An 11839-nucleotide genomic window follows, 5' to 3' on the forward strand; every position below is an offset into this window, starting at 1 on the left:
CTCTATATCACTGATTCTCTGTTGTGCCTCGTCCATCCTTGCCACTGCTCCATCCATCCGTGATTGCAGCTCAGTTATAGCATTTTTAATTTCATTCTGGCTATTTTTTTACTTCTTTTATCTCTGCAGAAAAGGATTCTAATCTATTTTTGACTCCAGCTAGTATTCTTATCATGAGTCTAAATTCTGGTTCAGACATCTTGCTTGTATCTGTGTTGGTTAAATCCCTGGCTGTTGTTTCTTCATGCTCTTTGTTTTGGGGAGAATTCCTTTCATGGCTTCTTTCTTCTCAAGTTCAGCTCTCCACACCATGTACCTGCTGAATTCTGTGGCTCAGGTTGTGCAGATTGTTGTGTTAATCCTCCAATCAGTTTTCTAGGTGTGTAGGATGGTTTAGTGTTGTTCTGGCTGTATTTCATAGACATGAGACACACAAAAAGCTTCCATGCTTTTCCAGCCAACATTTCATTTTAGATGAGAATGGAAAGAGAGTAAGAGTGAAATGTCTCAGTCCATTTGTCCTTTCCCAGAAGTGAGGCCAGCTGTCTCCCAACACCTTTGGCCCTACCAACACACAAATATTCTGTGCTGGGTACTTTCACTGGCCTATATTTAATGTTGTCAATATGGATCTGGAAGGCAAGTTGCAGGGCTCCTGTGGCCCAACCTATTCTGTTCTCACAAGAACTCATCCAGAATCCCCAATTAAAATGAGAAGGAATTGCTCTGAACCATGAGCCCTGATTGGCCCATGGCAGATTCTAGTGTTAAAAAGAGTAAAAGGGGGCTTCTTGGTGGATTGAGTGACTCTTAGTTTGGGTTCAGGTCATGATCTTTCAATTCATGAGTTCGAGTCCAATGTTGGGCTTTGTGCTGATAGCTCAGAGCCTGGAGCCTGCTTCGGATTTTGTGTCTCCCTCTCTCTCATCCCTTCCCCTGCTCACACTCTGTCTCTCTTTCTCTCTCAAAATTAAATAAATATTTTTTAAAATAAATAAACAAAATAAAGAAGTGTTAACACTGATTCTTTTGTAGCTGTTCCAAAAAATAGAAATGGAAGGAAAACTTCCAAACTCATTCTACAAGGCTAGCGTTACCTTGATTCCAAAACCAAAAACGCCACTGAAAAGAACTACAGACCGATTTTCCTGATGAACATGGATACAAAAGCTCTCAACAAGATACTAGGAAACCATATCCAACAATACATTAAAAGAATTATTGGGGCGCCTGGGTGGCGCAGTCGGTTAAGCGTCCGACTTCAGCCAGGTCACGATCTCGCGGTCCGGGAGTTCGAGCCCCGCGTCGGGCTCTGGGCTGATGGCTCAGAGCCTGGAGCCTGTTTCCAATTCTGTCTCCCTCTCTCTCTGCCCCTCCCCCGTTCATTCTCTGTCTTATACAGATACATCACATTAATAAAAGAAAGGATTAGAACCACATGATCCTCACAATAGATACAGAAAAAGCATTTGACAAAATAAAGCATCCTTTCTTGATAAAAACCCTCAAGAAAGTAGGGATAGAACGATCATACTTCAAGATCATAAAAGCCATATATGAAAGACCCACCACTAATATCCTCAGTGTGGAAAAACTGAGAACTTTCCCCCTAAGGTCAGAAACATGAAAAGGATATCCACTCTCACCACTGTTATTCAACATAGTGTTGGAAGTCCTAGCTTCAGCAATCAGACAGCACAAAGGAATAAAAGGCATCCAAATCGGCAAGGAGAAAGTTAAACTTTCACTCTGCAAATGACATGATACCCTATATGGAAAACCCAAAAGACTCCACCAAAAAGTGCTAGAACTGATACATGAATTCAGCAACATCACAAGATATAAAATCAATGTAAAGAAATTGGTTGCATTTCTATACACCAATAGCGAAGCAGCAGAAAGAGAAATCAAGGAATCAATTCCATGTACAATTGTGCCACAAACTATAAAATACCTAGGAATACACCTAACCAAAGAAGTGAAAAATTTATACGCTGAAAACTATAGAAAGTTTGTAAAAGATATTGAAGAAGACACAAAGAAATGGAAAAACATTTCATGCTCCTGGATTGGAAAAACAAATATTGTTAAAATGTCAACACTATGCAAAGCAATCTACATATTCAATGCAGTCACTATCAAAATAAGTCACTATCAAAATAAGAATTCTTCACAGAGCTAGAACAAACAATCCTAAATTTGTATGGAACTACAAATGACCCCCAATAGCCAAAGTAAGGTTGAAAAAGAAAACCAAAGCTGGAGGCATCACAATCCCGATCTTTAACCTGTATCACAAAGTTGTAGTTATCAAGTCAGTATGGTTCTGGGCACAAAAACAGACATATTGATCAATGAAACAGAATAGCGAACCCAGAAGTGGACCCACAAACATACGGCCAACTAAATTTGACTAATCAGGAAAGAATATCCAATGCATAAAAGACAGTCTTCAGGAAATGTTGTTGGGAAAACTGGACAGCAAGGTGCAGAAAAATGAAACTGGGCCACTGTCTTACACTATACACAAAAATAAACTCAGAATGGATTATAGATCTAAATGTGAGACAGGAACCCATCAAAATCCTGGAGGAGAAAACAGGAAAAAACCTCTTTGACCTCGGCCACAGCAACTTCTTACTTGAAATGTCTCCAGAGGCATAGGAAATAAAAGCAAAAATGAACTATTGGGACCTCATCGAGAGAAAAAGCTTCTGCACGGTGAAGGAAACAATCAGCAAAACTAAAAGGCCACCAAAAGAATGGGAGAAGATATTTGCAAATGACATATCAGATAAAGAGTTAGTATCCAAAATCTATAAAGAACTTATCAAACTCAACACACACACACACACACACACACACACACACACAATCTAGTGAAGAAATGGGCAAAAGACCTGAGTAGATACTTCTCCAAAGAAGACATCCAGATGGTTCACAGACACATGAAAAAAACGCTCAAAATCACTCATCAGGGAAATGCAAATCAAAACCCCAATGACACACACCTGTCAGAATGGCTAACATTAACAAATCAAGCAACAACAGATGTTGGCAAGGATGCAGAGAAAGAGGATCTCTTTTGCACTGCTGGTGGGAATGCAAACTGGTGCAGGCACTCTGGAAAACAGTATGGAGATTCCTCAAACAATTAAAAATAGAACTACCCGCAGGGCACCTGGGTGGCTCAGTCGGTTGAGAGCCCGACTTTGGCTCAGGTCACGATCTCATGGTTCACGGGTTCAAGCCCCACATTGGGCTCTGTGCTGACAGCTCAGAGCCTGGAGCCTGCTTCCAGTTCTGTGTCTCCCTCTCTCTCTGCCGCTCCCCTGCTCATGCTCTGTCTCTCTCTCTATCTCAAAAATAAATAAACATAAAAAAAATAGAACTACCCTGTGACCCAACAATTTCACTATTTGGGATTTATCCAAAGGATACAAGTGTGCTGATTCAAAGGGGCACATGCACCCCAATTTTTATAGCAACACTATCAACAATAGCCAAAGTATGGAAAGAGCCCAAATTTCCATCGACTGATGAATGGATAAAGAAGATGTGGCATATATATACAATCGAATATTATTCAGCCATCAAAAAGAATGAAATCTTGCCATTTGCAACAACGTTGATAGAACTAGAATGTATTATGCTAAGTGAAATAAGCCAGTCAGAGAAAGACAAATGTGTGATTTCACTCATATGTGGAATTTAAGATACAAAACAGATGAACATAAGGGAAGGAAACAAAAATAAGATAATAACAGATAGGGAGGAAAGCCTAAAATTATCAAGAGAACCTTAAAACATTATCATAAGAAACTCTTAAATACAGAGAACAAACTGAGGGCTTGTTCTGGCAGAATGTTGGGTGGAGGGATGAGCTAAATGGGCAAGGGACATTAAGGAGGACCTTGTTGAGATGAGCACTGGGTGTTATATGTAAGTGATGAATCATTAAATTCTATACCTGAAATCATTATTACACTACATGTTAACTAACTTGGATTTAAATTAAATAAATAAATACATAAATACATAAATACATAAATGTATGTATGTTTATCAAACTCAACACCCAAAAACAAATAATCAAGTTAAGAAATGGGCAGAAAACATGAACAGACATTTACCAAAGAAGATGAAAAGATTCTCATCATCACTAATCATCAGTGAAATACAAATCAAAACTACAGGTATGGAAATTAAGGAGTGCATTTATTATGAGCACCACGTGTTGTATGGAAGTACTGAATCATTATATTGTACACCTGAAACTAATATTACACTGTACGTTAATTAACTTGAATTTAAATTTAAAAATTTTAGAAAGAAAAGAATTGAACTGCTTAACACACTAGTCACATTTCAAGAACTCAATAGCCACATATAGCTTGTGGCAACCATATTGGACAGCACAGATTAAAAAATTCCTTCATTATATAACGTTTATTCTATAGTACTCTTCTTCAAGATTTGTGTGCCTCAAGTCGGGTACATAAGACCCACGTGAAATGAAAAGTCCACTGTTTTTACTCTTATTGACTACATCAGATTTCTTTCTGGGATATGAATACATATTAATGTCATGTAAAACAAAACCAAAGTTAGGTTATGTATGAGTTTGACACCTTCAGGCACAAATTGTTCCCAGTCACAAAGGAGAACCACCAGTCCCTCTATATCCCTTCCCAGACTGGGAACACTGATATCATATTTCCGGGGGTGGGGGGTGAGTTCTCCTTTAGATAAGCCCAGGGGCTAAAGCTTTAAGCTCAGTTTTGGTATGCATGGAGTCTAGCTCAAGTAAATGGATTCTGTTAAGTGAAGAGGAGGCAAAGACAGGGACCAGCTGGGAGACTCTCCTTAGATGGTTCAGAACAGCAGTTCTCAAAAGTGTGGTCCATGGAACCTTTGAAGTCAGTGACACCCTTTCACGGCATCCATTATGTTAAAACTATTCTCATAACATTACTTATATTATTTGCTTTTTCACTATGTTGACATTTTCACTGAGGCAAAATTTAGCAAGAAAGGAAGTTATAAGTCCAAATTGCAATAGTGCTTATTCTTTGCCTCCACTTCCTTATATTTGGAAAATAATTTTTTAAACTACACTCACTTTGAAGCATTATAGCTAGGGCACCTGGCTTAGTCATTTGAGCATCTGACTCTTGATTTCAGCTCAGGTCATAAACCCAGGTGGTGGTATTGAGCTCGGTGACAGGCTCCACGCTGGGCATGGAGACTGCTTAAGATTCTCTCTCTCTCTCTCTCTCTCTCTCTCTCTCTCACCCCTCCCTCTGTCCCTCACTCCAACTTGCACTCTCTCTCTAAAATAAATAAGCATTCTAGCTGAAGCATTAAAAATTACCTTTACTAAATTATCTTCAAATCCACATTTTAAAAATATATGAAAACATGGGATATACCCATAAATCATTTCTGTTACATTCCTAAATACTGTTTCTCAAGGAATGTCATGTGTATGAACCAAAATAGCCTCTTTTTGTATGGAATGCCATTTTTACTTGAAGTAATGAATGCCACAGGAACTTGGATTATTTAGACTTGTGTAGGTGGAAGTTTCTTAAAAATGAACATAAGCCTGTCCCTTCAAGAAAATTAACTGACAGATGACAACTGACAGTTACTTGTTGCCTTGATAAAATGTCAGCTCTCTAAACAAAACCAGAATTTTGGAAAACTGTGTACCACCAATAAGGTGAACAGTTTCCCAGTACTGACAAACTTTTCTGTTGGGACCTATGGCAATATTAAGACCAATGTGTTTTTTTTATAATTTGACTCCAGTGTAATCAATACTGGAAAATCTATATAATTTAGTGAAACAAAGCCTTTCTTTAAAAATCATGAATTAGGAGAGCCTGGGTGGTTCAGTCAGTTAAGCCTCTGGCTCAGGTCATGATCTCGAGAGTTGGAACCCCACATTGGGCACATCTGCCATCAGCACAAAGACCACTTCGGGTCCTGTCTCCCTCTCTCTGCTCCTCTGCTTCTCTCTCTCTCTCTCTCTCTCTCTCTCAAAAACAAACATTTAAAAAATAAGTAAATAAAATAAAAACATTTACATTGAAATAAAATAAATAAAAATCATGAATTACTACAAGATCCAGACAATGTGCAAGATAAGCCTATAGATTTGAATGTAACAGAATAAGAAATATTCACTGATACTGTTTCAGATTCCACTCTGCAAATAACCTTTGAGAAAGTATGACTTGTGTACTTTTATTATCAAAGATGGATACCCACAGTTATCTGAAAAGGTATTAAAATACTACTCCTACATATTTGTGCAAGGCTGTATATTTCTTCGTATACTTCAACAAAAATAACAGATTAAATCCAGAAGCAAATACGAACATCCCGCAGTCTTCTAGTGTGATAGACAAAAAAAAAAAAAAAAAACTTGCAAAAATGCAAAAATACAAAGATCCAATCTTTTCACTACCCTGTTTATTTTGAGATGTAGCTTTTTTTCATAAAAATAATTATTTACTTAACATGCAATGGCTTATTAATATCATTCAAATGAGTTCATAAAAATTTTTTAAAACCTGTTTTATTCCTACTATGGTAAACACTGATAGATATAACCCACATACACAAAATTATACTTACTAATTTGTAAGACAATTTGTAAGACTGTATAAATATCCTGAAAATAAAATGTCTGAGAATCACTGCCTCAGCAAGGAGACAATGTGACCAGAGCACTCCCATACTGGGGAAAAGTTGTCAGGACAAAGTCCCAGTGTTGGGGAGTCCCTATCTCCCCTGGTTTCACTTCTCCCTGTCACAACCTGTGTCAGGTCCTTCTGCCGGGATACTCATGATTCGGCCCCAGTTCGCTCTCCCGTTGTATGTAGGGTTTCTAGGGAAGCCAATCAGCGACACCATGGTTCTGGGTTATAGTGTAATCACTGGAAGGGCGGCGACTTAGCTTCTCCGCAAAACATGAGATGTCAGTCTTGCGTCCCGGACCCCTCCTCCTGCTGCTGTCGGGGACCCTGCTCCTGGGGACCCAGGACGGATGAGTGCGGGGTCGGGAGAGAAAACGCCTCAGCGTGGGCGGAGGCAGGGGACCGCTAGACGGAAGGGCTGCTCCACCGCCTCGGACCCAGAGCTCTCACCTCCGCCTCACCCACCCCTTGATCCCGACTCTTCTCCAACCTGCCACCCCTCTTCCGTCCCACAAGCCCCCTCGTCCGTGCCCTCCCGGCCGCCTCCCCCTAGGACCCGGGCCCCACGCCGAGAGGAGGGTCGGGAGGGGTCTCACCCCTCCTCGCCCACAGGCTCCCACTCCCTGAGGTATTTCCACACCGCGGTGTCCCGGCCAGGCCGCGGGGAGCCCGGGTATACTTGGAAGTCGGCTACTTGGACGACACGCAGTTCGTGCGGTTCGACAGCGACACCCCGAGTTCGGTGATGGAGCCGCGGTTGCCGTGGGTGGACCAGGAGGGGCCGGAGTAGTGGGAGCAGCAGACGCAGAACTTCAGGACCCGCACACAAACTCTTCAAGTGAGGCTGAATGAATTGCGTGTCCACTACAGCCAGAGCAAGGCCGGTGAGCGACCTGGGCCCGGGTCCAGGTCACGACCCCCGTCCCTACGGACGCGCCAAGGTCGCCCTGAGTGTCTGGGTCCTAGTGCCACGCTGAGTCTGCGCCCCACCCCCGTCCTGCGAATAGGTAAGAGCCCCTGGGGACTGTACTCGGTTTGGTTTTCAGTTTAGGCTTTAATGATTGCAGGTCAGGGCAGGGCCAGTGTCTCACACCTTCCAAAGGATGATAGGCTGCGACGTGGGGCCTGATGGGCACTTTCGTGAGGCCCACGACCGCGCGGATTACATCACCCTGAACCAGGACCTGCGCTCCTGGACCATGGCGGGACACCGCGCCGCACATCACCCGCTGCAAGTGGGAGGCAGCCGGTGAGGCGGAGCGCTACAGGTACTACCTGGAGGGCACGTGCATGGAGTGGTTCCTCAAGTATCTGGAGATGGGGAAGAAGACACTGCTGGAAGCAGATACAGGGACCACGAGGACTCCCTGATCTCCCATCCACTGCGGCTGGCTTTCCAGAGGAAGGGAAAATGGACTCACTGTCAGAACAGCGCCCCTCCCACTGGTGGGAAGAGGGAGATCCGCCTCAGTGTATTCATATTCCTACTAGGGAGTGACTCCCTTAGAGGGCGATGAGGAACCCAGTCTCCTGGGTTGCAGATTGAGATCATCCCTGAAATAACCCACCAGCAGTTCCTTTGACCTGGGCAGCCACCTTGTGAACCATGATTTTTCTCTCAAGGCCTTGTTCTCCGAGAACATCTTTGGGAGTCTGACTCTGTGTTTTCTGAGTTACTGACCCTCCACTGCAGTCACAAGACCATTAGAGTGTTCCCCATTTTAGACCTGCACACTCCTACCCTGGGCGCTCTCCCTGATTCTACATAATTCCACATCCTGAAGTCTAGGCTGGTCTCTGGCTCCTGTGCCTTTCCCTTCCAAACCAATTATCCTTTCCATTGTCGGGATGGTCATATGAAAGCAACCCAAAGTGTGATTTTCTGATTCTTCTTCCTCATAACCCCCAAAAGACATATGACCCACCATCCCATGAGGTCTCCCTGAGGTGCTGGGCCCCGGGCTTCTATCCTGCGGAGATCACCCTGACCTGGCAGCGTGATGGGGAGGCCCACACCCAGGACACAGAGCTTGTGGAGACCAGACCTACAGAAGATGGGACCTTCAGAAGTGGGCAGTTGTGGTGGTACCTTCTAGAGAAGAGCAGAGGTACACATGCCATGTGCAGCACAAGGGGCTGCCCAAGCCCACCACCTTGAGATGGAATAAGGAGGGTTTGGGGCGGAGCCTCTTCTCACAGAAAGTAGCTCTTCTGTAGAACATCAGCGAGGTCATGACCCAAGCCTGAAGTCTGAGCCCTTCACCTTCCTTTCCCTTCCCATGAACCACCTCCTCAGCCCACCATCCCCATCATGGGCATCGTTGCTGGCCAGGTTCTCCTTGTGGTCACTGTAGCTGTGGCAGTTGGAGCTGTGATGTGGAGAAAGAAGCATTCAGGTAGAGAAAGGAGTTGGGAGGAATCTGAGTTTTCTTATCCCACTGGGAGGTTTCAAACCCCAGACTAAAGTTTGTCCTGCTTTGTTAATGAGATGTGTTTCCTCACTGTGTAGCCAATTACTCTTTAGACTTGTGCAAATGAAGACGTTTTTCACCTTTATATTCTGACGTTGGGGACCTGATCCCCAGCAGTTGAAGGTCAAGGGAAATTCCCTGATGTAGACAGACCTCCAGAAAGACAGTTGGTCCAGTGCTCCTATATATCCTTTTTTCATACTTACCAATACAGCTGTGACTCTTCAGTAAGAATTTTGGAAACTTTGATTTGGTACAGGACTAGGGTATTCCTCTGGATACCATGGTCCAGTCTTCTCCCTGGTCTCTGACATGTTTTCTTCCCACAGGTGGAAAAGGAGGGTGCTAGTCACAGGCAAAGAGTATGGAGGAAGTGATCCTTGAGACCTTGGGTAGTGTAGATGGGACCCCATGGGATAGCTAATCCACCTCATAGCTCCTCCTTTAATCTCCTATGGGTTCTGACCACATCGTGTTTGTTTTATGCCAAATAGTAACAGTGCCCAGAGTTCTGGTGTGTCTCTCAGAACTCCTAAAGGTGAGACCCCGGAGGGCCTGAAATGGGGAGGGGTTGGGGCAGAGAGGTCATGAGTGGGTTACGAGGATTCTTTGAGTGGGACATTATAAGCAAGTGATGGGCTGTTGAGATATAAACACTTACATGATTGACCTGAATTTGTTCATTATTTTCTTTCACAGTGTGAGCCAGCTGCCTTGTAGGAGACTGAGTGATGCAAGATTTTCTCACACTTCCACCTTTTTGACATCAAGAGCCCTGGACATTTCTATCTGCTAAAAATGTCTGAATGTGTCTGTGTTCCTATTAGCATAATGTGAAGAGGTGGGAAAATTGCACTGCTATCCATCAGTGGGGGACCTCTCCCCAAACTGATCTGCTTTTCTGTTCCAGCAGAGGTGGGACTGGGTCATCTCTACCCCTGTCTTTAATTTTTCCCCCCTATTCTTGTCATATGGGACCGATTTCCTATTCTTGCCCACCCTGGTGCACCCTGTATAAAACTCTCTGCTAATCTGCAGAACAGACCACCATGGCCACTCACTCCTGGAAGTCCTCCTCCCTCATAGTGGTGAGCTGCCCTTATTAGCATGAGCCAGGGTACTTAAGACCATGTCCATGGTCCATGAACAGGGCAAGCAGAAAAAGGATGTTTCTCTCCTTTAAGGGCAACAGGTACTACCTCATTCTGCTTCACCATAATGGCCAGAAAATAGTCACACAGACAAAAGTCACCTCATGGGAGGAAAGTGAATGAAATCTATTTTTAATCTGAGTGACCCTGTACTCCTCTGAAATTCTATCCCTATGGAATAAGGATCATTTCTGCTTTACTTAAAAATTTTTTTTAATCACAAATGACAGAATTGTCATTATCAGTATCTTAATATCAATAGCAAATCTTCAACCAGATTTGTATGCTAACAGTGGGGCAGTCTCAGAATATATTGGTAATTGAGAAATGATGCAGATGGTATATTTGGTAAAATACCACATGCTAAAATGGAATCTCTCTCTATGTAACTGTGGAAACTGGTAACAACCGTTATGTCTAGGGAGAGAATTAGAATTATGGATGGCATGGAGGAGGAAATTTACTGCTCACTCTATATACTCTTTTATGTTACATAAAGTTTTCAAACGTTGTACATGTATCAGTCAAATGAAATAAATTTTGAATTACCAAAGATAGTCCCACTTTTTTCAGAAATGTATTAGGCATATTAGGCAGTAGCTGTCTAGCAGTCTGGTAGGCCTCAGTGAGAGAAACATGAAGGAATTCACACTGGGGTGAATAACCTAGTAAATGCAACTAGTATAACAAGTTCTGGGGAAACAGAATCCAGACAGAAGCTTCTTGAGTGCCTACTGTGGCCCAGGTGTTGTGCCACATGCTAGGGACATAAAGAAGATGTAGGTACATACCTTTGTGACCTAAATGTCTCCTGCTGATGAGCTTCTGTGACAATACCTGACTTTCTAGGAACCCTCCTACCATGGCTTATCCCTGTGTAGGACAGAGCTGACATTTGGAAAGACAATCTTTGCCCATTTGACCCAAAAATTAGTGGAAAGGTTTAGTTAGAGAATACTAATTTCCTAATGTAACTGACTCACCAATACAAGAGAAAATCATGAAGAAATAACCTGGATGAAGGGAAAGAAATGAACAAAATAGAATCACAAGAAGTGACTTTGTGGGATCCCATATGAGGTAGGGTGGAAGAAATAGTGGGAGACGAGGATTTCTCTGGCAGCATAACACAGGAAAGGAAAAAAAAAATGGTTCAGTTTAGTAATGGTGCTTTCCTAGAGTTTAGAAGGTCTGAAAAGTGAAGGGGGAAATGATTACAGAGGACGACCTGCCAGGTGCAACAAAGTTGAGACAGGCCTTTCCAAATCACAGTGTGAATCTTGTATCTAGGACCTTGCTTTGATAACACAGCTCAGCTCTGCAGATCATCTTGTCCAACATGGAACCTGGAGTTATAATCATCTTGGTCAAAGATTGTGCAGTCTGGGGCGCCTGGGTGGCTGAGTCAGTTGAGTGTCCGACTTCGGCTCAGGTCATGATCTCGCAGTCTGTGAGTTCGAGCCCCGCATCAGGCTCTGTGCTGACAGCTGAGAGCCTGGAGCCTGCTTCG

At 43.1% G+C, this 11839-nt stretch overlaps 1 pseudogene; it reads left to right on the plus strand.

Annotated features, from left to right (window-relative positions):
- Positions 1 to 7693: 7693 nt before the first annotated feature.
- Positions 7694 to 8168, plus strand: LOC125165378 (DLA class I histocompatibility antigen, A9/A9 alpha chain-like; annotated as a pseudogene).
- Positions 8169 to 11839: the final 3671 nt, after the last annotated feature.

This window comes from Prionailurus viverrinus, chromosome B2 (assembly GCF_022837055.1).
Source record: "Prionailurus viverrinus isolate Anna chromosome B2, UM_Priviv_1.0, whole genome shotgun sequence".
Taxonomy (NCBI): Eukaryota; Metazoa; Chordata; class Mammalia; order Carnivora; family Felidae; genus Prionailurus; species Prionailurus viverrinus.